We start from the raw sequence: 27,353 nt of genomic DNA on the forward strand, positions 1-27,353 counted from the left end.
AAAGGTGAAATTTAAAAAATATCTCTCCACGTTGCTATTCTCATCTCTCCACGTTGCTATGGTTCTATTCTCATCTCTCCACGTTGCTATGGTTCTATTCTCATTTTGATTTGATTTGATTCTATTCTCATCATCTCCACGTTGCTATGGTTCTATTCTCATCTCTCCACGTTGCTATGGTTCTATTCTCATCTCCACGTTGCTTGGTTCTATTCTCATCTTATCGTTGCTATTCTCATCTCTCCACGTTGCTATGGTTCTATTCTCATCTCTCCACGTTGCTATGGTTCTATTCTCATCTCTCCACGTTGCTATGGTTCTATTCTCATCTCTCTCACGTTGCTATGGTTCTATTCTCATCTCTCCACGTTGCTATGGTTCTATTCTCATCTCTCCACGTTGCTATGGTTCTATTCTCATCTCTCCACGTTGCTATGGTTCTATTCTCATCTCTCCACATTGCTATGGTTCTATTCTCATCTCTCCACGTTGCTATGGTTCTATTCTCATCTCTCCACGTTGCTATTCTCATCTCTCCACGTTGCTATGGTTCTATTCTCATCTCTCCACGTTGCTATTCTCATCTCTCCACGTTGCTATGGTTCTATTCTCATCTCTCCACGTTGCTATGGTTCTATTCTCATCTCTCCACGTTGCTATGGTTCTATTCTCATCTCTCCACGTTGCTATGGTTCTATTCTCATCTCTCCACGTTGCTATGGTTCTATTCTCATCTCTCCACATTGCTATGGTTCTATTCTCATCTCTCCACATTGCTATGGTTCTATTCTCATCTCTCCACGTTGCTATGGTTCTATTCTCATCTCTCCACGTTGCTATGGTTCTATTCTCATCTCTCCACGTTGCTATGGTTCTATTCTCATCTCTCCACGTTGCTATGGTTCTATTCTCATCTCTCCACGTTGCTATGGTTCTATTCTCATCTCTCCACGTTACTATGGTTCTATTCTCATCTCTCCATCCCTCCTTTCTTGACATCACTTCTTCACAAGTCCACTCCTTCCTTCAATGTCCTGTGACGTCATCACCCCTCGCCCCCGGTCTCCGTGTGTCATCTGGATGTCTTCATCTGATTGGCTGCTGGCGTGTAGAGGTACCAGTAGATGGCGTAGTAATCTCACGCCTGCTCCCATGGCAACAAACAGGTGCCAGATGGCATGGGCGGTTCTAGGCCATCACTCTTGAAGAACACCATGCCCAGACAGTAACAGGCACCGCCCACTAACAACTCACAGCCCCTCACGGTCCGGCTACAGGGGGACAAAAGGATGAAAGTTAATCCACCACACTCTTTCCCCACCTTGAGCAATTACCATACAACCATTCTCTTTGTTTCTGTTTAGCCTTGTGTTGTTTTGTTTTGATTACTGTTTTTTTTAGTTTCATTTCTACAATTGTATAGAGACTTCGGGGTCCTTGAAGTTATTTAAAAGTCCTGTGCGTTATTATGATTATAACATACTGCTTCTGTCCCAGTAAGCAGTCTACGGGGACAAGAGAAAGCCCCATGTGTTATTATGATTATAACATACTGCTTCTGTCCCAGTAAGCAGTCTACGGGGACAAGAGAAAGCCCCATGTGTTATTATGATTATAACATACTGCTTCTGTCCCAGTAAGCAGTCTACGGGGACAAGAGAAAGCCCCATGTGTTATTATGATTATAACATACTGCTTCTGTCCCAATACTGCTTCTGTCCCAGTAAGCAGTCTACGGGGACAAGAGAAAGCCCCATGCGTTATTATGATTATAACATACTGGTTCTGTCCCAGTAAGCAGTCTACGGACAAGACAAAGCCCCATGTGTTATTATGATTATAACATACTGGTTCTTACCCAGTCAGTCTACGGACAAGAGAAAGTCCCATGCGTTATTATGATTTATAACATACTGGTTCTGTCCCAGTAAGCAGTCTACGGGGACAAGAGAAAGCCCCCGTTATTATGATTATAACATACTGGTTCTGTCCAGTTCTACGGGGACAAGAGAAAGCCCGTGCTTTGGTTTCTTTACCTGGCCAATCTTTACCTGGCCACCTTCACCTGGCCACCTTTACCTGGCTAACTTTAACTGGCTAACTTTACCTGGCCACCTTTACCTGGCCAAATTTAACTGGCTAACTTTACCTGGCCACCTTTACCTGGCCACCTTTACCTGGCCAAATTTACCTGGCCACCTTTACCTGGCCACCTTTACCTGGCCACCTTACCTGGCCACCTTTACCTGGCCACCTTTACCTGGCCACCTTTACCTGGCCACCTTTACCTTTACCTGGCCACCTTTACCTGGCCACTCTACCTGGCCACCTTTACCTGGCCACCTTTACATGGCCACCTTTACATGGCCACCTTTACCTGGCCACCTTTACCTGGCCACCTTTACCTGGCCAACTCTACCTGGCCAACTTTACCTGGCCAACTCTACCTGGCCACCTTTACCTGGCAAACTTTTTTTAATCATTTGTGCTCTAAAAACCAATGCAAGTCAATATCCCCAATTTGAGCATTTTTGGGAGTTTGATGTCTAAAAGTGTCTCACCATTGACAGGATGACCAAGGCTGGGAACACTCCCATCACTGTATAACAGATCAGTTCCATCAACTTATACCTGGAGAGATAGAGAGACAGAGAGGAGAGAGAAGGGAGAGAGAGGCAGAGAGAGACAGAGAGAGAGAGAGAGAGAGATCAGGAGAGAGAAGAGACACCAGAGCCCAGACAGAGAACAGGAGAGAGCCCACTAAGAGAATGGGAGACAGAGAGAGACGGTCCGGAGAGAGGGGACAAAAGAGAGAAAGGAATCCAGAGACAGGGGAGAGAGAGAGAGAGAGACCTTGAGAGATTAGGAGGAGAGAGAGACCATTCTCTTTGAGAGAGAGAAGAGGGAGAGAGAGAAAGAGAGTTGGGAGAGAGTTTTTTTTAGTTTCATTTCTAGGGGGAGAGAGAGAGGGAGAGAGAGGGAGGAGAGAGAGAGAGAGAGTTATTTAAAAGTCCTGAGAGATTATGAGAGATAAGAGAGATTTCTGAGAGAGAGAGAGTAGAGACAGAGAGAGAGAGAGACTTGAAGAGAAAGAGACATGTGTTATTATGATTATAACAGACTGCTTCTGTCCCAGTAAGCAGAGAGAGAGACAGAGGGACAAGAGAAAGCCCCATGTGTTATTATGATTATAACATACTGCTTCTGTCCCAGTAAGCAGTAGAGGGGACAGAGAGAAAGCCCCATGTGTTATTATGATTATAACATACTGCTTCTGTCCCAATAGAGCTTCTGAGAGAGAGAGAGAGGGACAAGAGAAAGCCCCATGAGAGTTATTATGATTATAACAGACTGGTTCTGAGAAGGAGGGAGAGCAGTCTAGAGACAGAGAGACAGAGAGACCCAGCAGTCTAGAAGACAAAGATGTGTTATTATGATTATAACATACTGGTTCTGTCCCAGTAAGCAGTCTACGGGGACAAGAGAAAGCCCCATGCGTTATTATGATTATAACATACTGGTTCTGTCCCAGTAAGCAGAGAGAGGGGACAAGAGAGAGAGAAAGCCCCGTGCTTTGGTTTCCTTTACCTGGCCAACTTTACCTGGCCACCTTCACCTGGCCACCTTTACCTGGCTAACTTTAACTGGCTAACTTTAACTGGCTAACTTTACCTGGCCACCTTTACCTGGCTAAATTTAACTGGAGAGAGAGAGAACTTTACCTGAGCCACCTTTACCTGGAGAGAGAGAGAAGGAGGGAGAGAGAGAAAGAGACCTGAGCCACCTTTACCTGGAGAGAGAGAGGGAGAGAGAAGGAGGGAGAGAGAGAGCCACCTGGCCACCTTTAGAGAGACCTTTACCTGGCCAGAGGCCAGAGAGAGAACCTGGCCAGAGAGACCTTTACCTGGCCACCTTTACCTGGCTTTAGAAGGCCACCTTTACCTGGCTAACTCTACCTGGCCACCTTTACCTGGCCACCTTTACATGGCCACCTTTACATGGCCACCTTTACATGGCCACCTTTACCTGGCCACCTTTACCTGGCCACCTTTACCTGGCCAACTCTACCTGGCCAACTCTACCTGGCCACCTTTACCTGGCAAACTTTTTTTTAATCATTTGTGCTCTAAAAACCAATGCAAGTCAATATCCCCAATTTGAGCATTTTTGGGAGTTTGATGTCTAAAAGTGTCTCACCATTGACAGGATGACCAGAGGCAGAGGAACACTCCCATCAGAGTATAGACAGGAGAGAGAGACCAGAGAGAGAGAGAGAAGGGGGAGAGAGAGAACATCACTGTATAACAGATCAGTTCCATCAACTTATACCTGGAGAGATAGAGAGACAGAGAGAGAGAGAGAGAGGGGAGAGAGAGAGGGGGAGAGAGAGAGAGAGAGAGAGAGAGAGAGAGAGAGAGAGAGAGAGAGAGAGAGAGAGAGAGAGAATGGGAGAGAGAGAGAGGGAGAGAGAGAGAAAGAGAGAGAGAGAGAGGGGGAGAGAGAGAGAGAGAGAGAGGGAGAGAGAGAGAGAGAGAGAGAGAGAGAGAGAGAGAAGGGGGAGAGAGAGAAAGAGAGAATGGAGAGAGAGAGAGAGAGAGAGAGAGAGAGAGAAAGAGAGAAGAGAGAGAGAGAGAGAGAGAGAGAGACAGAGAGAGAGAGAGAGAGGAGAAGGGGAGAGAGAGAAAGAGAGAATGGGAGAGAGAGACAGAGAGAGAGAGAGAGAGAGAGAGAGAGAGAGAGAGAGAGCGAGAGAGAGAGAGAGAGAGAAAGAGAGAATGGGAGAGAGAGAGAGAGAGAGAGAGAGAGGACGAGAGAGAGAGAAATCGAGAAGGAAGAGGTTAGATATAGGTCAGGAACATAGTTAGGGTTTAGGGTCTCACAAGAGTCAGGGTTAAAAGGTCAGAGTGGAGTATTGTGACCTCTTACCTCTCGTGGGAGAAGACACATCCCCCACCACAAACACACAAACACGTTACCTCTTGTGGAGGAAGACACCCCCACATCACCCACAAACACGTTACCTCTTGTGGGGAAGACACCCCCCCATCACCCAGTTACCTCTCGTGGGAGAAGACACCCCCCCCCACCACAAACACGTTACCTCTCGTAGAAGCCCCCCCCACACACAAACACGTTACCTCTCATTGAAGAACCCCCCCCCCCCCATAACCACCTCACCTCTCGTGGAAGAAGAAGACGTATGTGGTTCCGACAGAGGCCATCACCCAGACCAACCACCTCATGTGACAGGTCCAGGGTCCCAGCTCCCGCAGGTTCAACCTGGATAGTAATCATGGTACATATCACATCACTTTAAAACAGACGACACACAAAACAAGGGCATCGTGTTCACAAGTTCGGCAAACTGAGCTAGTGTAGTCCAGACTATGATGCTGTAGTCCAGACTATGATGCTGTAGTCCAGACTATGATGCTGTAGTCCAGACTAGTGTAGTCCAGACTATGATGCTGTAGTCCAGACGAGTGTAGTCCAGTATATGATGATGTAGTCCAGACTAGTGTAGTCCAGACTAGTGTAGTACAGACTATGATGCTGTAGTCCAGACTAGTGTAGTCCAGACTATGATGCTGTAGTCCAGACTATGATGCTGTAGTCCAGACTAGTGTAGTCCAGTATATGATGATGTAGTCCAGACTAGTGTAGTCCAGACTATGATGCTGTAGTCCAGACTAGTGTAGTCCAGACTATGATGCTGTAGTCCAGACTATGATGCTGTAGTCCAGACTAGTGTAGTCCAGTATATGATGCTGTAGTCCAGGCTAGTGTAGTCCAGACTATGATGCTGTAGTCCAGACTAGTGTAGTTCAGTATATGATGCTGTAGTCCATACTCGTGTAGTCCAGTATATGATGCTGTAGTCCATACTCGTGTTGTCCAGTATATGATGCTGTAGTCCATACTAGTGTAGTCCAGACTATGATGCTGTAGTCCAGACGAGTGTAGTCCAGTATATGATGATGTAGTCCAGACTAGTGTAGTCCAGACTAGTGTAGTACAGACTATGATGCTGTAGTCCAGACTAGTGTAGTCCAGACTATGATGCTGTAGTCCAGACTATGATGCTGTAGTCCAGACTAGTGTAGTCCAGTATATGATGCTGTAGTCCAGACTATGATGTAGTCCAGACTATGATGCCAGACATGATGCTGTAGTAGTGTAGTCCAGACTATGATGATGTAGTCCAGACTGATGTGTAGTCCAGACTAGTGTAGTCCAGACTATGATGCTGTAGTCCAGGCTAGTGTAGTCCAGACTATGATGCTGTAGTCCAGACTAGTGTAGTTCAGACTATGATGCTGTAGTCCAGATAGTGTAGTCCAGTATATGATGCTGTAGTCCAGACGAGTGTAGTCCAGTATATGATGATGTAGTCCAGACTAGTGTAGTCCAGACTAGTGTAGTCCAGACTATGATGCTGTAGTCCAGACGAGTGTAGTCCAGTATATGATGATGTAGTCCAGACTAGTGTAGTCCAGACTAGTGTAGTCCAGACTATGATGCTGTAGTCCAGACTAGTGTAGTCCAGTATATGATGATGTAGTCCAGACTAGTGTAGTCCAGACTAGTGTAGTAGACTATGATGCTGTAGTCCAGACTAGTGTTTAGTCCAGACTATGATGCTGCAGTCCAGACTAGTGTAGCCAGACTAGTGTAGTCCAGAGCAGACTATGATGCTGTAGTCCAGACTAGTGTAGTCCAGACTAGTGTAGTACAGACTATGATGCCCCCACAATCATTTTATCATCAAGTGTAGTCCAGACTATGATGCTGTAGTCAGACTATGATGCTGTAGTCCAGACTGTGTAGTCCAGTATATGATGATGTAGTCCAGACTAAAGTGTAGTCCAGACTATGATGCTGTAGTCCAGACTAGTGTAGTCCAGACTATGATGCTGTAGTCCAGACTATGATGCTGTAGTCCAGACTAGTGTAGACAGTATATGATGACGCTGTAGTCCAGGCTAGTGTAGTCCAGTATATGATGTTGTAGTCCAGCAGTGTAGTCAGACTATGATGCTGTAGTCCAGACTAGTGTAGTTCAGTATATGATGCTGTAGTCCATACTAGTGTAGTCCAGTATATGATGTGTAGTCCATAGAGACAGTGTTGTCCAGTATATGATGCTGTAGTATAGAGACTAGTGTAGTCAGTATATGATGCTGTAGTCCAGACTAGTGTAGTCCAGTATATGATGCTGTAGTCCAGACTAGTGTAGTCCAGTATATGATGCTGTAGTCCATACTAGTGTAGTCCAGTATATGATGCTGTAGTCCATACTAGTGTAGTCCAGTATATGATGCAGTCCAGACTAGTGTAGTCCATACTAGTGTAGTCCAGTATATGATGCTGTAGTCCAGACTAGTGTAGTCCATACTAGTGTAGTCCAGTATATGATGCTGTACAGACTAGTGTAGTCCAGACTAGTGTAGTCCAGTATATGATGCTGTAGTCCATACTAGTGTAGTCCAGTATATGATGCTGTAGTCCAGACTAATGTAGTCCAGTATATGATGCTGTAGTCCAGACTAGTGTAGTCCAGACTATGATGCTGTAGTCCATATAGTCCAGACAGTAGTGTAGTCCATACTAGTGTAGTCCAGTATATGATGCTGTAGTCCATAGTAGTGTAGTCCAGACTATGATGCTGTAGTCCAGACTAATGTAGTCCAGTATATGATGCTGACAGACTAGTGTAGTCCATACTAGTGTAGTCCAGTATATGATGTGTAGTCCATACTAGTGTAGTTATCCAGACAGTAGTGTAGTCCAGTATATGATGCTGTAGTCCAGACTAGTGTAGTCCATACTAGTGTAGTTATCCAGCATATGATGCTGTAGTCAGGTAACTGTTTATCCACATTATAGCAGTGGGTGTAAAGCCATAACACATACGTTTTTCCAGCAGCAGACTATGATCGATAATGTCAAAAGCTGCACTCTAGTCTAACAAGACAGCCCCCACAATCATTTTATCATCAATTTCTCTCAGCCAATCATCAGTCATTTGTGTGAGTGCTGTGGTTGTTGAGTGTCCTGCCCCATAAAGCATGGTGAAATTTTTACTGTGGAGTTGGTCCCACCTTTGCTGCTATGACAACTGAAGACTGTGGAGGAGCTCTGGACTATAGAGATAGACACAGTAATGTAGTCTAGTTATATAGACAGTAGTGTAGTTATAGAGACAGTAGTGTAGTTATAGAGACAGTAGTGTAGTCTAGTTATAGAGATAGTAGTGGTTGTAGAGACAGTGGTGTAGTCTAGTTATAGAGTCAGTAGTGTAGTATAGTTATAGAGACAGTAGTGTAGTTATATAGACAGTAGTGTAGTTATAGAGACAGTAGTGTAGTCTAGTTATAGAGTCAGTAGTCTAGTTATAGAGACAGTAGTAGTAGTTATAGAGACAGTAGTGTAGTTATAGAGACAGTAGTGTAGTCTAGGTATAGAGACAGTAGTGTAGTTATAGAGACAGTAGTGTAGTCTAGGTATAGAGACAGTAGTGTAGTCTAAAGAGACAGTAGTGTAGTTATAGAGACAGTAGTGTAGTCTAAAGAGACAGTAGTGTAGTTATAGAGACAGTAGTGTAGTTATAGAGACAGTAGTGTAGTCTAGTTATAGAGACAGTAGTATAGTTATAGAGACAGTAGTGTAGTTATAGAGACAGTAGTGTAGTTATAGAGACAGTAGTGTAGTCTAGTTATAGAGACAGTAGTGTAGTCTATAGAGACAGAAGTATAGTTATAGAGACAGTAGTGTAGTTATAGAGACAGTAGTATAGTTATAGAGACAGTAGTGTAGTTATAGAGACAGTAGTGTAGTCTAGTTATAGAGACAGTAGTGTAGTCTATAGAGACAGTAGTGTAGTCTATAGAGACAGTAGTGTAGTCTACAGAGACAGTAGTGTAGTCTATAGAGACAGTAGTCTAGTTATAGAGACAGTAGTGTAGTCTAGTTATAGAGACAGTAGTGTAGTTATAGAGACAGTAGTGTAGTTATAGAGACAGTAGTGTAGTCTAGTTATAGAGACAGTAGTGTAGTTATAGAGACAGCAGTGTAGTTATAGAGACAGTAGTGTAGTTATAGAGACAGTAGTGTAGTTATAGAGACAGTAGTGTAGTTATAGAGACAGTAGTGTAGTCTAGTTATAGAGACAGCAGTGTAGTTATAGAGACAGTAGTGTAGTCTATAGAGACAGTAGTCTAGTTATAGAGACAGTAGTGTAGTCTATAGAGACAGTAGTGTAGTTATAGAGACAGTAGTGTAGTCTAGTTATAGAGACAGTAGTGTAGTCTATAGAGACAGTAGTGTAGTCTATAGAGACAGTAGTATAGTTATAGAGACAGCAGTGTAGTTATAGAGACAGTAGTGTAGTCTAGTTATAGAGACAGTAGTATAGTTATAGAGACAGTAGTGTAGTTATAGAGACAGTAGTGTAGTTATAGAGACAGTAGTATAGTTATAGAGACAGTAGTGCAGTTATAGAGACAGTAGTGTAGTTATAGAGACAGCAGTGTAGTTATAGAGACAGCAGTGTAGTTATAGAGACAGTAGTATAGTTATAGAGACAGTAGTGTAGTTATAGAGACAGTAGTGTAGTCTAGTTATAGAGACAGTAGTGTAGTTATAGAGACAGTAGTGTAGTCTATAGAGACAGTAGTGTAGTCTACAGAGACAGTAGTGTAGTCTATAGAGACAGTAGTCTAGTTATAGAGACAGTAGTGTAGTCTAGTTATAGAGACAGTAGTGTAGTTATAGAGACAGTAGTGTAGTTATAGAGACAGTAGTGTAGTCTAGTTATAGAGACAGTAGTGTAGTTATAGAGACAGTAGTGTAGTTATAGAGACAGTAGTGTAGTTATAGAGACAGTAGTGTAGTTATAGAGACAGTAGTGTAGTCTATAGAGACAGTAGTGTAGTCTAGTTATAGAGACAGCAGTGTAGTTATAGAGACAGTAGTGTAGTCTATAGAGACAGTAGTCTAGTTATAGAGACAGTAGTGTAGTCTAGTTATAGAGACAGTAGTGTAGTCTATAGAGACAGTAGTGTAGTCTAGTTATAGAGACAGTAGTGTAGTCTATAGAGACAGTAGTGTAGTCTATAGAGACAGTAGTATAGTTATAGAGACAGTAGTGTAGTTATAGAGACAGTAGTGTAGTCTAGTTATAGAGACAGTAGTATAGTTATAGAGACAGTAGTGTAGTTATAGAGACAGTAGTATAGTTATAGAGACAGTAGTGCAGTTATAGAGACAGTAGTGTAGTTATAGAGACAGTAGTGTAGTCTAAAGAGACAGTAGTGTAGTTATAGATACAGTAGTGTAGTCTAAAGAGACAGTAGTGTAGTTATAGAGACAGTAGTGTAGTTATAGAGACAGTAGTGTAGTCTAGTTATAGAGACAGTAGTATAGTTATAGAGACAGTAGTGTAGTTATAGAGACAGTAGTGTAGTTATAGAGACAGTAGTGTAGTCTAGTTATAGAGACAGTAGTGTAGTCTATAGAGACAGAAGTATAGTTATAGAGACAGTAGTGTAGTTATAGAGACAGTAGTATAGTTATAGAGACAGTAGTGTAGTTATAGAGACAGTAGTGTAGTCTAGTTATAGAGACAGTAGTGTAGTTATAGAGACAGTAGTGTAGTCTAAAGAGACAGTAGTGTAGTTATAGATACAGTAGTGTAGTCTAAAGAGACAGTAGTGTAGTTATAGAGACAGTAGTGTAGTTATAGAGACAGTAGTGTAGTCTAGTTATAGAGACAGTAGTGTAGTTATAGAGACAGTAGTATAGTTATAGAGACAGTAGTATAGTTATAGAGACAGTAGTGTAGTTATAGAGACAGTAGTGTAGTCTAGTTATAGAGACAGTAGTGTAGTCTATAGAGACAGTAGTGTAGTCTATAGAGACAGTAGTGTAGTCTATAGAGACAGTAGTCTAGTTATAGAGACAGTAGTGTAGTTATAGAGACAGTAGTGTAGTCTAGTTATAGAGACAGTAGTATAGTTATAGAGACAGTAGTGTAGTGTAGTTATAGAGACAGTAGTGTAGTTATAGAGACAGCAGTGTAGTTATAGAGACAGTAGTGTAGTTATAGAGACAGTAGTGTAGTTATAGAGACAGTAGTGTAGTCTATAGAGACAGTAGTGTAGTCTAGTTATAGAGACAGCAGTGTAGTTATAGAGACAGTAGTGTAGTCTAGTTATAGAGACAGTAGTGTAGTTATAGAGACAGTAGTGTAGTCTATAGAGACAGTAGTGTAGTTATAGAGACAGTAGTGTAGTCTAGTTATAGAGACAGTAGTGTAGTCTATAGAGACAGTAGTATAGTTATAGAGACAGCAGTGTAGTTATAGAGACAGCAGTGTAGTCTAGTTATAGAGACAGTAGTATAGTTATAGAGACAGTAGTGTAGTTATAGAGACAGTAGTGTAGTCTATAGAGACAGTAGTCTAGTTATAGAGACAGTAGTGTAGTCTAGTTATAGAGACAGTAGTGTAGTCTATAGAGACAGTAGTCTAGTTATACTGACCCCTCCTGTCTCAGCCTCCAGTATTTATGCTGCAGTAGTTTATGTGTCGGGGGGCTGGGGTCAGTTTATTATATCTGGAGTACTTCTCCTGTCCTATTCGGTGTCCTGTGTGAATCTAAGTGTGCGTTCTCTAATTCTCTCCTTCTCTCTTTCTTTCTCTCTCTCGGAGGACCTGAGCCCTAGGACCTGAGCTCCAGGACTACCTGACATGATGACTCCTTGCTGTCCCCAGTCCACCTGGCCATGCTGCTGTTCCAGTTTCAACTGACCTGAGCCCTAGGACCATGCCCCAGGACTACCTGACATGATGACTCCTTGCTGTCCCCAGTCCACCTGGCCATGCTGCTGCTCCAGTTTCAACTGTTCTGCCTTATTATTATTCGACCATGCTGGTCATTTATGAACATTTGAACATCTTGGCCATGTTCTGTTATAATCTCCACCCGGCACAGCCAGAAGAGGACTGGCCACCCCACATAGCCTGGTTCCTCTCTAGGTTTCTTCCTAGGTTTTGGCCTTTCTAGGGAGTTTTTCCTAGCCACCGTGCTTCTACACCTGCATTGCTTGCTGTTTGGGGTTTTAGGCTGGGTTTCTGTACAGCACTTTGAGATATCAGCTGATGTACGAAGGGCTATATAAATAAATTTGATTTGAATTTGATTTATAGAGACAGTAGTGTAGTCTATAGAGACAGTAGTGTAGTCTATAGAGACAGTAGTCTAGTTATAGAGACAGTAGTGTAGTCTATAGAGACAGTAGTGTAGTCTATAGAGACAGTAGTGTAGTCTATAGAGACAGTAGTGTCGTCTAGTGAGACAATGAGGCTGCAGTAGCACCTCCGACTCACCAGGGGGCGTAGGAGGCTGCTATGAAGAAATAGATCACCATTCTGTCACACATGTGGAAACAGTGCTCCACAGACCTGGAGAGATACAGAACATGATTATACATACTGCTGTCATTAATCATATACACTACCTAATCCCTAACCTTATAGACAGGTGGGCAGGTAGCCTAGTGGTTCGAGAGTTGGGCCAGTAACCGAAATGTTGCTGGATAGAATCCCCGAACTGACAAGGTAAAAATCTGTTGTTCTGCCCCTGAACAAGGCAGTTAACCCACTGTTCCCCGGTAGGCAGTTAACCCACTGTTCCCCGGTAGGCAGTTAACCCACTGTTCCCCTGTAGGCAGTTAACCCACTGTTCCCCTGTAGGCAGTTAACCCACTGTTCCCCGGTAGGCAGTTAACCCACTGTTCCCCGGTAGGCAGTTAACCCACTGTTCCCCGGTAGGCAGTTAACCCACTGTTCCCCTGAACAAGGCAGTTAACCCACTGTTCCCCTGAACAAGGCAGTTAACCCACTGTTCCCCGTAGATAGTTAACCCACTGTTCCCCGGTAGGCAGTTATCCCACTGATCCCCTGTAGGCAGTTAACCCACTGATCCCCTGTAGGCAGTTAACCCACTGTTCCCCTGTAGGCAGTTAACCCACTGTTCCCCTGTAGGCAGTTAACCCACTGTTCCCCGGTAGGCAGTTAACCCACTGTTCCCTGAACAAGGCAGTTAACCCACTGTTCCCCGTAGATAGTTAACCCACTGTTCCCCGGTAGGCAGTTATCCCACTGATCCCCTGTAGGCAGTTAACCCACTGTTCCCGGTAGGCAGTTAACCCACTGTTCCCCGTAGATAGTTAACCCACTGTTCCCGGTAGGCAGTTAACCCACTGTTCCCCGGTAGGCAGTTAACCCACTGTTCCCGGTAGGCAGTTAACCCACTGATCCCCTGTAGGCAGTTAACCCACTGTTCCCCGGTAGGCAGTTAACCCACTGTTCCCCTGTAGGCAGTTAACCCACTGATCCCCTGTAGGCAGTTAACCCACTGTTCCCCGGTAGGCAGTTAACCCACTGTTCCCCTCGAGGCAGTTAACCCGCTGTTCCCCGGTAGGCAGTTAACCCGCTGTTCTATCTTTACACCAGACCCATCGAATAACCCTGTTATAACATGATAATATCTTTACACCAGACCCATAGAATAACCCTGTTATAACATCAGACCCATAGAATTACCCTGTTATAACATCATACCCATAGAATAACCCTGTTATAACACCAGACCCATAGAATAACCCTGTTATAACATGATAATATCTTTACATCAGACCCATAGAATAACCCTGTTATAACATGATACTATCTTTACACCAGACCCATAGAATAACCCTGTTATAACATCAGACCCATAGAATAACCCTGTTATAACATGATAATATCTTTACACCAGACCCATAGAACAACCCTGTTATAACATGATAATATCTTTACACCAGACCCATAGAATAACCCTGTTATAACATGATAATATCTTTACATCAGACCCATAGAATAACCCTGTTATAACATCAGACCCATAGAATAACCCTGTTATAACATGATAATATCTTTACACCAGACCCATAGAATAACCCTGTTATAACATGATAATATCTTTACATCAGACCCATAGAATAACCCTGTTATAACATGATAGAATACCCCTGTTATAACACCAGACCCATAGAATAACCCTGTTAAAACATCATAATAGAATACCCTGTTATAACATCAGACCCATAGAATACCCCTGTTATAACACCAGACCCATAGAATAACCCTGTTAAAACATGAGACCCATAGAATACCCTGTTATAACATCATACCCATAGAATACCCTGTTATAACATCAGACCCATAGAATAACCCTGTTATAACACGAGACCCATAGAATAACCCTGTTATAACACGAGACCCATAGAATAACCCTGTTATAACATCAAATCCATAGAATACCCCTGTTATAACATCAGACCCATAGAATAACCCTGTTATAACACCAGACCCATAGAATAACCCTGTTATAACACCAGACCCATAGAATAACCCTGTTATAACACCAGACCCATAGAATAACCCTGTTATAACATCAGACCCATAGAATAACCCTGTAATAACATCAGACCCATAGAATAACCCTGTTATAACACCAGACCCATAGAATAACCCTGTTATAACATCAGACCCATAGAATAACCCTGTTATAACATCAGACCCATAGAATAACCATGTTATAACATCAGACCCATAGAATAACCCTGTTATAACATCAGATCCATATAATAACCCTGTTATAACACCAGACCCATAGAATAACCCTGTTATAACATCAGACCCGTAGAATAACCCTGTTGTAACATCAGACCCATAGAATAACCCTGTTATAACACCAGACCCATAGAATAACCCTGTTATAACATCAGACCCATAGAATAACCCTGTTATAACATCAGACCCATAGAATAACCCTGTTATAACACCAGACCCATAGAATAACCCTGTTATAACATCAGACCCATAGAATAACCCTGTTATAACATCAGACCCATAGAATAACCATGTTATAACATCAGACCCATAGAATAACCCTTTTATAACATCAGATCCATATAATATCCCTGTTATAACATCAGACCCATAGAATAACCCTGTTATAACATCAGACCCATAGAATAACCCTGTTATAACATCAGACCCATAGAATAACCCTGTTATAACATCAGACCCATAGAATAACCCTGTTAAAACATGAGAATATCTTTACACCCTGCAGAGACAAACACTACCATCTCTGTAATGACAACACCATTACATTAATATAACCCTAATCCTCTCCCAGAGAGGGAGGGAGAGAGAGTGGGAGGGGGGAGAGAGAGGTAGAGAGAGACAGGGGGAAGGGAGAGAGAGGGGGAGAGAGAGGGAGGAGAGAGAGGGAGAGAGAGAGAGGGGGAGAGGGACAGGGGGAGAGAGAGGGGGAGAGGAGGAGGGGAGAGAGGGGGAGGGAGGGAGAGGGGGAGGGAGAGGGGGAGTTTTTGAGAGAGAGGGGAGAGAGAGAGGGAGAGGGGGAGAGAGATGGGGGGGAGGTGGGAGAGAGATGAGGGGGGGAGGTGGGAGAGAGGGGAGAGAGAGGGGGGAGGGAGTGAGAGGGAGAGAGGGGGAGAGGGAGAGGGGGAGAGGGGGAGAGGGAGGGAGAGAGAGGGAGAGGGGGGGAGAGGGATAGAGGAAGAGGGAGAGGTGGGAGAGGGTGGGAGAGGGAGAGAGAAATAAAATGTGTTTGTGTGTGCGTGACTGTGTGTGCGTGACTGTGTGTGTACCGTAGGTGGCTTTTCTTCCAGGTCACCGTGTGGAACAGAGTCGAGATGAGGAATAGGGAGGTGAGCCCCGCCCCATAGAGCCAGGCTGAGACGCGCTCCCATTGGTCCTCAGACAGGAAGTGCAGCACAGAGCTGCCCAATAGGCTGGGGATTACCCACAGCTGCAGGAAATAGAACACACAATAAATTATTCAATTCAACCATGGTGGTCCTCTGTTGGTTCAACTCCCAGGACCACCCAAACATAACATGGTGGTCCTCTGTTGGTTCAACTCCCAGGACCACCCAAACATAACACGGTGGTCCTCTGTTGGTTCAACTCCCAGGACCACCCAAACATAACACGGTGTTTGGTTCAACTCCCAAGAACACCCAAACATAACATGGTGGTCCTCTGTTGGTTCAACTCCCAGGACCACCCAAACATAACACGGTGGTCCTCTGTTGGTTCAACTCCCAGGACCACCCAAACATAACATGGTGGTCCTCTGTTGGTTCAACTCCCAGGACCACCCAAACATAACACGGTGTGGGTTCAACTCCCAGGACCACCCAAACATAACACGGTGTTGGTTCAACTCCCAGGACCACCCATACATAACACGGTGTTGGTTCAACTCCTAGGCCCACCCAAACATAACACGGTGGTCCTCTGTTGGTTCAACTCCCAGGACCACCCAAACATAACACGGTGGTCCTCTGTTGGTTCAACTCCCAGGACCACCCAAACATAACACGGTGGTCCTCTGTTGGTTCAACTCCCAGGACCACCCAAACATAACACGGTGGTCCTCTGTTGGTTCAACTCCCAGGACCACCCAAACATAACATGGTGGTCCTCTGTTGGTTCAACTCCCAGGACCACCCAAACATAACACGGTGTTGGTTCAACTCCCAAGAACACCCAAACATAACACGGTGGTCCTCTGTTGGTTCAACTCCCAGGACCACCCAAACATAACACGGTGGTCCTCTGTTGGTTCAACTCCCAGGACCACCCAAACATAACACGGTGGTCCTCTGTTGGTTCAACTCCCAGGACCACCCAAACATAACACGGTGTTGGTTCAACTCCCAGGACCACCCAAACATAACACGGAGGTCCTCTGTAGCTCTGTGGGTTAAACTCCCAGGACCACCCAAACATAACATGTATGCACACATGACTGTTAGTCGCTTTGGACAAAAGTGTCTGCTAACTGGCATTATTATAATCATGACTTTAATAATTATGATGTGTGTGTTACTGTGTGTGTCAGTGGCAGTGTGTGTCTCACGGTGTGTGTGTGTGTCTCACCGCCTGTTTAGCACAGTTTGCAGCATGTTCATAGTCTGTGGGTTGATACCTCTGTGTGTGTGTGTGTGTGTGTGTGTGTGTGTGTGTGTGTGTGTGTGTGTGTGTGTGTGTGTGTGTGTGTGTGTGTGTGTGTATGTGTGTGTCCACCGCGTGTGTAACACAGTTTGCAGCATGTTCATAGTCTGTGGGTTGATACCTCTGTGTGTGTGTGTGTGTGTGTGTGTGTGTGTGTGTGTGTGTGTGTGTGTGTGTGTGTGTCCACCGCGTGTGTAACACAGTTTGCAGCATGTTCATAGTCTGTGGGTTGATACCTCTGTGTGTGTGTGTGTGTGTGTGTGTGTGTGTGTGTGTGTGTGTGTGTGTGTGTGTGTGTGTGTGTGTGTGTGTGTGTGTGTGTGTGTGTGTGTCTCACCGCGTGTGTAGCACAGTTTGCAGCATGTTCATAGTCTGTGGGTTGATACCTCTTATTGGACGGAACTCTGTTATTCATAAATCTGGAATTCAGAACAGACAACAAACAGAACAATCAGCGGTCTGACAATCAGCCAATCAGACAGTCAGCCAATCAGACAGTCAGCCAATCAGCCAGTCAGACAGTCAGCCAATCAGACAGTCAGCCAATCAGACAGTCAGCCAATCAGACAGTCAGCCAGTCAGCCAATCAGACAGTCAGCCAATCAGACAGTCAGCCAATCAGACAGTCAGCCAGTCAGCCAATCAGACAGTCAGCCAATCAGACAGTCAGCCAATCAGACAGTCAGCCAATCAGCCAATCAGACAGTCAGCCAATCAGACAGTCAGCCAATCAGACAGTTAGCCAATCAGCGTTCTGACAGTCAGCCAGTCAGCCAATCAGACAGTCAGACAGTCCGCCAATCAGACAGTCAGCCAATCAGACAGTTCTCTCTCTCCACCTCCATCAGTCTGTTTGTTCTCTCTCTCCACCTCCATCAGTCTGTGTTTGTTCTCTCTCTCCACCTCCATCCATCAGTCTGTGTTTGTTCTCTCTCCACCTCCCTCCATCAGTCTGTGTTTGTTCTCTCTCTACCTCCCTCCATCAGTCTGTGTTTGTTCTCTCTCTCCATCAGTCTGTGTTTGTTCTCTCTCTCTCCCTCCATCAGTCTGTGTTTGTTCTCTCTCCACCTCCATCAGTCTGTGTTTGTTCTCTCTCTCCACCTCCATCAGTCTGTGTTTGTTCTCTCTCTCTACCTCCCTCCATCAGTCTCTGTTTGTTCTCTCTCTCTACCTCCCTCCATCAGTCTGTGTCTGTTCTCTCTCTCTACCTCCCTCCATCAGTCTGTGTTTGTTCTCTCTCTCCACCTCCCTCCATCAGTCTGTGTTTGTTCTCTCTCTCTACCTCCCTCCATCAGTCTGTGTCTGTTCTCTCTCTACCTCCCTCCATCAGTCTGTGTCTGTTCTCTCTCTCCACCTCCCTCCATCAGTCTTTGTTTGTTCTCTCCATCTCCCTCCATCAGTCTGTGTTTGTTCTCTCTCTCCATCAGTCTGTGTTTGTTCTCTCTCCACCTCCATCCATCAGTCTGTGTTTGTTCTCTCTCTCCACCTCCCTCCATCAGTCTGTGTTTGTTCTCTCTCTCCACCTCCCTCCATCAGTCTGTGTTTGTTCTCTCTCTCCACCTCCATCCATCAGTCTGTGTTTGTTCTCTCTCCACCTCCCTCCATCAGTCTGTGTTTGTTCTCTCTCTCTACCTCCCTCCATCAGTCTGTGTTTGTTCTCTCTCTCAATCAGTCTGTGTTTGTTCTCTCTCTCCACCTCTCTCCATCAGTCTGTGTCTGTTCTCTCTCTCCATCAGTCTGTGTTTGTTCTCTCTCTCTACCTCTCTCCACCAGTCTGTGTTTGTTCTCTCTCTCTACCTCATCCATCAGTCTGTGTTTGTTCTCTCTCTCTACCTCTCTCCATCAGTCTGTGTCTGTTCTCTCTCTCCACCAGTCTGTGTTTGTTCTCTCTCTCTACCTCATCCATCAGTCTGTGTTTGTTCTCTCTCTCTACCTCATCCATCAGTCTGTGTTTGTTCTCTCTCTCTACCTCCCTCCATCAGTCTGTGTTTGTTCTCTCTCTCCACCTCTCTCCATCAGTCTGTGTCTGTTCTCTCTCTCCATCAGTCTGTGTTTGTTCTCTCTCTACCTCTCTCCACCAGTCTGTGTTTGTTCTCTCTCTACCTCTCTCCATCAGTCTGTGTTTGTTCTCTCTCTCTACCTCATCCATCAGTCTGTGTTTGTTCTCTCTCTCTACCTCCCTCCATCAGTCTGTGTTTGTTCTCTCTCTCTACCTCCATCCATCAGTCTGTGTTTGTTCTCTCTCTCTACCTCCCTCCATCAGTCTGTGTTTGTTCTCTCTCTCAATCAGTCTGTGTTTGTTCTCTCTCTCCACCTCCATCAGTCTGTGTCTGTTCTCTCTCTCCACCAGTCTGTGTTTGTTCTCTCTCTCCACCTCCATCAGTCTGTGTCTGTTCTCTCTCTCCACCAGTCTGTGTTTGTTCTCTCTCTCCACCTCTCTCCAGTCTGTGTTTGTTCTCTCTCTCCACCTCCATCAGTCTGTGTTTGTTCTCTCTCTCTACCTCCCTCCATCAGTCTGTGTTTGTTCTCTCTCTACCTCTCTCCATCAGTCTGTGTTTGTTCTCTCTCTCTACCTCATCCATCAGTCTGTGTTTGTTCTCTCTCTCTACCTCCCTCCATCAGTCTGTGTTTGTTCTCTCTCTCTACCTCTCTCCATCAGTCTGTGTTTGTTCTCTCTCTCTACCTCCATCCATCAGTCTGTGTTTGTTCTCTCTCTCTACCTCCATCAGTCTGTGTTTGTTCTCTCTCTCCACCTCTCTCCATCAGTCTGTGTTTGTTCTCTCTCTCTACCTCCATCCATCAGTCTGTGTTTGTTCTCTCTCTCTACCTCCATCCATCAGTCTGTGTTTGTTCTCTCTCTCTACCTCTCTCCATCAGTCTGTGTTTGTTTTGTCTGATTGATGGCAATCAGAGATGTTCTTTATGAGTTCTGGAATCTCTTTCTCTCAGAAACGTGCTTTTTGCCATGACTACAGTTGCCTGGCAACTGCAAGTAACCATGAATCGACTGAGGCAGAAATAAGAGGTCTGTCTCTCTCACACACAAAGTAGCTGTAGTGTGGTGATGTCACTGTAGCCATGGAAACCCCCGAGCAAGGAATTTTTTACATCACTGAAAACTCCCTTTTCCTCTTCTTCCGTCTCCTCCTCCACTCCCAGATCCATCTCTCCTCTCCCTCCATCCCCTTCTCCTCACTCCCAGATCCATCACCCTCTCCCTCCATCCCCGTCTCCTCACTCCCAGATCCATCACCCTCTCCCTCCATCCCCATCTCCTCACTCCCAGATTCATCACCCTCTCCCTCCATCCCCTTCTCCTCACTCCCAGATCCATCACCCTCTCCCTCCATCCCCGTCTCCTCACTCCCAGATCCATCACCCTCTCCCTCCATCCCCTTCTCCTCACTCCCAGATCCATCACCCTCTCCCTCCATCCCCTTCTCCTCACTCCCAGATCCATCACCCTCTCCCTCCATCCCCTTCTCCTCACTCCCAGATCCATCTCTCCTCTCCCTCCATCCCCTTCTCCTCACTCCCAGATCCATCACCCTCTCCCTCCATCCCCTTCTCCTCACTCCCAGATCCATCTCTCCTCTCCCTCCATCCCCTTCTCCTCACTCCCAGAACCATCTCTCCTCTCCCTCCATCCCCTTCTCCTCACTCCCAGATCCATCACCCTCTCCCCCATCCCCTTCTCCTCACTCCCAGATCCATCACCCTCTCCCTCCATCCCCGTCTCCTCACTCCCAGATCCATCACCCTCTCCCTCCATCCCCGTCTCCTCACTCCCAGATCCATCACCCTCTCCCTCCATCCCCTTCTCCTCACTCCCAGATCCATCACCCTCTCCCTCCATCCCCTTCTCCTCACTCCCAGATCCATCACCCTCTCCCTCCATCCCCTTCTCCTCACTCCCAGATCCATCACCCTCTCCCTCCATCCCCGTCTCCTCACTCCCAGATCCATCACCCACTCCCTCCATCCCCTTCTCCTCACTCCCAGATCCATCACCCTCTCCCTCCATCCCCTTCTCCTCCTCCCAGATCCATCACCCTCTCCCTCCATCCCCTTCTCCTCACTCCCAGATCCATCTCTCCTCTCCCTCCATCCCCTTCTCCTCACTCCCAGATCCATCACCCTCTCCCTCCATCCCCTTCTCCTCACTCCCAGATCCATCACCCTCTCCCTCCATCCCCTTCTCCTCACTCCCAGATCCATCTCTCCTCTCCCACCATCCCCTTCTCCTCACTCCCAGATCCATCTCTCCTCTCCCTCCATCCCCTTCTCCTCACTCCCAGATCCATCACCCTCTCCCCCATCCCCTTCTCCTCACTCCCAGATCCATCACCCTCTCCCTCCATCCCCGTCTCCTCACTCCCAGATCCATCACCCTCTCCCTCCATCCCCTTCTCCTCACTCCCAGATCCATCACCCTCTCCCTCCATCCCCTTCTCCTCACTCCCAGATCCATCACCCTCTCCCTCCATCCCCTTCTCCTCACTCCCAGATCCATCACCCTCTCCCTCCATCCCCATCTCCTCACTCCCAGATCCATCTCTCCCCTCCCTCCATCCCCATCTCCTCACTCCCAGATCCATCACCCTCTCTCTCCATCCCCGTCTCCTTAATCCCAGATCAATCTCTCCCCTCCCTCCATCCCCATCTCCACTCCCAGATCCATCTCTCCCCTCCCTCCGTCTCCTCCTCCATCCCTATCTCTCCTCTCCCTCCATCCCCATCTCCTCCTCCACTCCCAGATCCATCTCTCCCCTCCCTCCGTCTCCTCCTCCACTCCCAGATCCATCTCTCCCCTCCTTCAGCCCAGGGATGAGCATCCCCTAGGAACAGACCTGGGATGAGCATCCCCTAGGAACAGACCTAGGATCAGCATCCCCTAGGAACAGACCTAGGATCAGCATCCCCTAGGAACAGACCTAGGATCAGCATCCCCTAGGAACAGACCTAGGATCAGCATCCCCTAGGAACAGACCTAGGATCAGCATCCCCTAGGAACAGACCTAGGATCAGCATCCCTAGGTACAGACCTGGGATCAGCATCCCCTAGGTACAGACCTGGGATCAGCTTCCCCTAGGTACAGACCTGGGATCAGCATCCCCTAGGTACAGACCTGGGATCAGCTTCCCCTAGGAACAGACCTGGGATCAGCTTCCCTAGGAACAGACCTGGGATCAGCTTCCCTAGGAACAGACCTGGGATCAGCTTCCCCTAGGAACAGACCTGGGATCAGCTTCCCTAGGAACAGACCTAGGATCAGCATCCCCTAGGTACAGACCTGGGATCAGCATCCCCTAGGTACAGACCTGGGATCAGCTTCCCTAGGTACAGACCTGGGATCAGCATCCCCTAGGTACAGACCTGGGATCAGCTTCCCTAGGAACAGACCTGGGATCAGCTTCCCCTAGGAACAGACCTGGGATCAGCTTCCCCTAGGAACAGACCTGGGATCAGCTTCCCCTAGGAACAGACCTGGGATCAGCTTCCCCTAGGATCAGCTTCCCCTAGGAACAGACCTAGGATCAGCTTCCCCTAGGTACAGACCTGGGATCAGCTTCCCCTAGGTACAGACCTGGGATCAGCTTCCCCTAGGTACAGACCTGGGATCAGCTTCCCCTAGGTACAGACCTGGGATCAGCTTCCCCTAGGTACAGACCTGGGATCAGCTTCCCCTAGGTACAGACCTGGGATCAGCTTCCCCTAGGTACAGACCTGGGATCAGCTTCCCCTAGGTACAGACCTCCTAACCTTAACCATTAGTGGATAAAACGCAAAAACGGACCCACGACCAGCGTCTAACAGCAACATCACCCTCATCCCTATACAGTAGGTAGAGGTTGTCCCTCTCTAAACACTATACAGTAGGTTGAGGTTGTCCCTCTCTAAACACTATACAGTAGGTTGAGGTTGTCTCTCTCTAAACACTATACAGTAGGTTGAGGTTGTCCCTCTCTAAACACTATACAGTAGGTAGAGGTTGTCTCTCTCTAGTCTCTAAACACTATACAGTAGGTAGAGGTTGTCCCTCTCTAAACACTATACAGTAGGTAGAGGTTGTCCCTCTCTAAACACTATACAGTAGGTAGAGGTTGTCCCTCTCTAAACACTATACAGTAGGTAGAGGTTGTCCCTCTCTAAACACTATACAGTAGGTAGAGGTTGTCCCTCTCTAAACACTATACAGTAGGTAGAGGTTGTCCTCTCTAAACACTATACAGTAGGTAGAGGTTGTCTCTCTCTAGTCTCTAAACACTATACAGTAGGTAGAGGTTGTCCCTCTCTAAACACTATACAGTAGGTAGAGGTTGTCCCTCTCTAAACACTATACAGTAGGTAGAGGTTGTCCCTCTCTAAACACTATACAGTAGGTAGAGGTTGTCCCTCTCTAAACACTATACAGTAGGTAGAGGTTGTCCCTCTCTAAACACTATACAGTAGGTAGAGGTTGTCTCTCTCTAAACACTATACAGTAGGTAGAGGTTGTCCCTCTCTAAACACTATACAGTAGGTAGAGGTTGTCCCTCTCTAAACACTATACAGTAGGTAGAGGTTGTCCCTCTCTAAACACTATACAGTAGGTAGAGGTTGTCCCTCTCTAAACACTATACAGTAGGTAGAGGTTGTCCCTCTCTAGTCTCTAAACACTATACAGTAGGTAGAGGTTGTCCCTCTCTAAACACTATACAGTAGGTAGAGGTTGTCCCTCTCTAAACACTATACAGTAGGTAGTGGTTGTCCCTCTCTAAACACTATACAGTAGGTTGAGGTTGTCCCTCTCTAAACACTATACAGTAGGTTGAGGTTGTCCCTCTCTAAACACTATACAGTAGGTTGAGGTTGTCTCTCTCTAGTCTCTAAATACTATACAGTAGGTTGAGGTTGTCTCTCTCCAATCTCTAAACACACAGAAACTGGCCTGAATACAGGGATGTCCTCCTCCTCTCTTTCCACCCCTCTTTCGCTCTCTCTTTCCATTTATATTGGCCAGGTCGCAGTTGCAAATGAGAACTTGTTCTCAACTAGCCTACCTGGTTAAATAAAGGTGAAATAAAAAAATATTAAATTCTACCCCTCTCTCCATCTCCACCCTCTCTCGCTCTTTCCACCTCACTTTGTCTCCATCTCTACCCTCTCTCTTTCCACCTCCCTCCACCTCTACCCTCTCTCCACCTCTCTCTTTCTCTCCATCTCTACCCTCTCTCGCTCTCCACCTCTCCCTCTCTCGCTCTCCACCTCTCCCTCTCTCCACCTCTCCCTCTCTCCACCTCTACCCTCTCTCGCTCTCCATCTCTACCCTCTCTCTCTCTCTTTTTCCACCTCTCGCTCTCTCCACCTCTCTCTCTCCACCTCTACCCTCTCTTTCCACCTCTCTCTACCCTCTTTTCATCTTGCTCTACCCCCTCTTTCCATCCCTCCCTCCATCAATCCCTCCCTCCCCTCCATCAATCCCTCCCCTACCATCCCTCCCCACTCCATCCATCCCCACTCAATCCTCCCTCCCCTCCATCAATCCCTCCCTTCCCTACCATCCCTCCCCCTCCATCCATCCCCACTCAATCCCCCTCCCCTCCATCAATCCCTCCCTTCCCTACCATCCCTCCCCCTCCATCCATCCCCACTCAATCCCCCTCCCCTCCATCAATCCCTTCCCTACCATCCCTCCCCCTCCATCCATCCCCACTCAATCCCCCTCCCCCCCTCCATCCATGCCTCCTCTTCCATCCATCCCTCCCTATACAGACAGCTGGCAGTTCTGTTAATTAGGTTATCAAGCTGTCTGTTAATGACCTGAGCCCCAGGCCACACACGGCCAGGCCAGACCAACAGATCACAGAGCCAGACCTGTCGGTTAATGACCTGAGCCCCAGGCCCACACACATGGCCAGGCCAGACCAACAGATCACAGAGCCAAAGCCCAGCAGGGCTACCCCTAGTCCAGACTCTGTGTGTGACACTCTCTCTTTCTGACTGCAGTGTCCTGTCTGCCTGTCTGTGGTCAGTGTGTCCAAACCTGTCTGTCTGTAGTCAGTGTGTCCAGACCTGTCTGTCTGTAGTCAGTGTGTCCAGACCTGTCTGTCTGTAGTCAGTGTGTCCAGACCTGTCTGTCTGTCTGTAGTCAGTGTGTCCAGACCTGTCTGTCTGTAGTCAGTGTGTCCAGACCTGTCTGTCTGTCTGTCCAGACCTGTCTGTCTGTCTGTAGTCAGTGTGTCCAGACCTGTCTGTCTGTCTGTCTGTAGTCAGTGTGTCCAGACCTGTCTGTCTGTCTGTAGTCAGTGTGTCCAGACCTGTCTGCCGTCTGTGGTCAGTGTGTCCAGACCTGTCTGTCTGTGGTCAGTGAGTCCAGACCTGTCTGTCTGTGGTCAGTGTGTCCAGACCCTGTCTGTCTGTGGTCAGTGTGTCCAGACCTGTCTGTGGTCAGTGTGTCCAGACCTGTCTGTCTGTCTGTGGTCAGTGTGTCCAGACCTGTCTGTCTGTCTGTGGTCAGTGAGTCCAGGCCTGTCTGTCTGTCTGTAGTCAGTGTGTCCAAGCCTGTCTGTCTTTCTGTCTGTCTGTAGTCAGTGTGTCCAGACCTGTCTGTCTGTCTGTCTGTGGTCAGTGTGTCCAGACCCGTCTGTCTGTCTGTCTATGGTCAGTGTGTCCAGACCTGTCTGTCTGTCTGTCTGTGGTCAGTGTGTCCAGACCTGTCTGCTTCAAGACAAAGTGTGTGTAGGGTGTAGTCGTACAGCAGGACAGTAACAATACAACTACCTATCTGTCATCTCCTCTCACTGTTTTTCACACACATACACACAGTGACCTAGGCTAACATTGATATCCACTCCACCAATAGTCAGAGGTACACAACCACCCTGCTTGTTGACAAAACTGGGGTAAGCACCCCCCCCCCCCTGTAAAAGTCTCCTGTAGTAAATGCATCAGTCTGATGTTGTCATCTGATGATATAACTACTTTAAATCAGAAACACATGGAAACAACTTAGCCATGGTAGTGCAGCCCAAGGAAACTGATATAAAATAGAGTAGTAGAAGTCACACGTCCCTGCGCGGTCCTGTCGGGTTCCCGCGGGGCAGTAGAGGGGGTCCGGTATTATCGATAAGGACCATAATCGGTTTGCGTTATTCTACTGTAAAACAGATCAGCTCCCGAGCGACGTAGACACAACTCAGACATTCAACCATTCCAACAGTGTATTATCATTGTATTATTATCATATCATATTGTAATGAAACGGCGGGGAGCAGGACTCGAACCCTCGACCTTCTAGCCCGAAGTCCAGTACCGCAAAAGCTCCAGCGGCAGACTCGATATCCGCGCTTATAAACCCAGGGTCGTTACACTATTGTACCTAATAATAGCGTTACATAAAACCCAACTAATTCAGGCCAGCAGTCACAGGGAGTCCCAAATAGGTTAGAAACATCACCGCTGGTTATTGGTCGATATCGGTCTGTTCGGCTTATCAAACCAACACATTCTAAACGTTGATACAACTAACTGGTTGTCGCGATGTTTACACATTTAGGTGCAATTTATAAAAACACAAAACCACATACCTTACAAGATTCATTTAAAATGTGAAGGGGGGGAAAAAAAGCAACAGTAGAGAGACGTGGGTGTAATGATAAAAAATATGTCTTCAGAGTTGTGCGTTTCAGCAGCGCTTTTTCCTCGACCGTCTTGATTCCAGCGGTGTGTTGCTACTAGATATCTAAAAGACATCTAAACCTGATGCTGCTGGTGATCACCGACTGGTGAGTATCCGGGAATGCCGAAGGTGCTGCAGCGACGATAATGCGCGTGATTCATAGCAGGCAACACCCGGAAGTGCGAACGATGTAAACGGTTTCTAGGGAAAACAGTCTAACTGCGTCGCGGAAGAAAAAATATATAATAATTTTTAAAAAACTATTTTTATTTTCATTATTGTTATTATTATTATTATTATTAATATATATTTTTTTTTTACCGGATTCGGTAACGGTTCAATCTGGACCCAAGTCATGATGTTGTTTTAAGCGACCAGAGATATTGGAGAATAGTTGGTTCTTTCTCTTTATTTTCTAGAACAAAAACTGATACAGCAGCAAGTCGGTATTTCTGTCAAACATCATCATGTGTCGTAATATTTAACATAAAAACACGTCCAGCAAAAGCTTGAACCCAACATCTACAACCAAGACTTTTGGTAGTTTTATCTACGTACTGAATGTGGCCGCTAGTGAGTCTGACACCTGAACAAAA

The 27,353-nt window shown here is 46.4% G+C and overlaps 1 pseudogene; it reads right to left on the minus strand.

Moving 5' to 3' along the window:
• Window positions 1-334: 334 nt before the first annotated feature.
• LOC121844558 lies at window positions 335-26,965 on the minus strand (annotated as a pseudogene).
• Between the last annotated feature and the right edge of the window lie 388 nt (window positions 26,966-27,353).

This window comes from Oncorhynchus tshawytscha, unplaced genomic scaffold (genome assembly GCF_018296145.1).
Source record: "Oncorhynchus tshawytscha isolate Ot180627B unplaced genomic scaffold, Otsh_v2.0 Un_contig_6016_pilon_pilon, whole genome shotgun sequence".
Taxonomy (NCBI): Eukaryota; Metazoa; Chordata; class Actinopteri; order Salmoniformes; family Salmonidae; genus Oncorhynchus; species Oncorhynchus tshawytscha.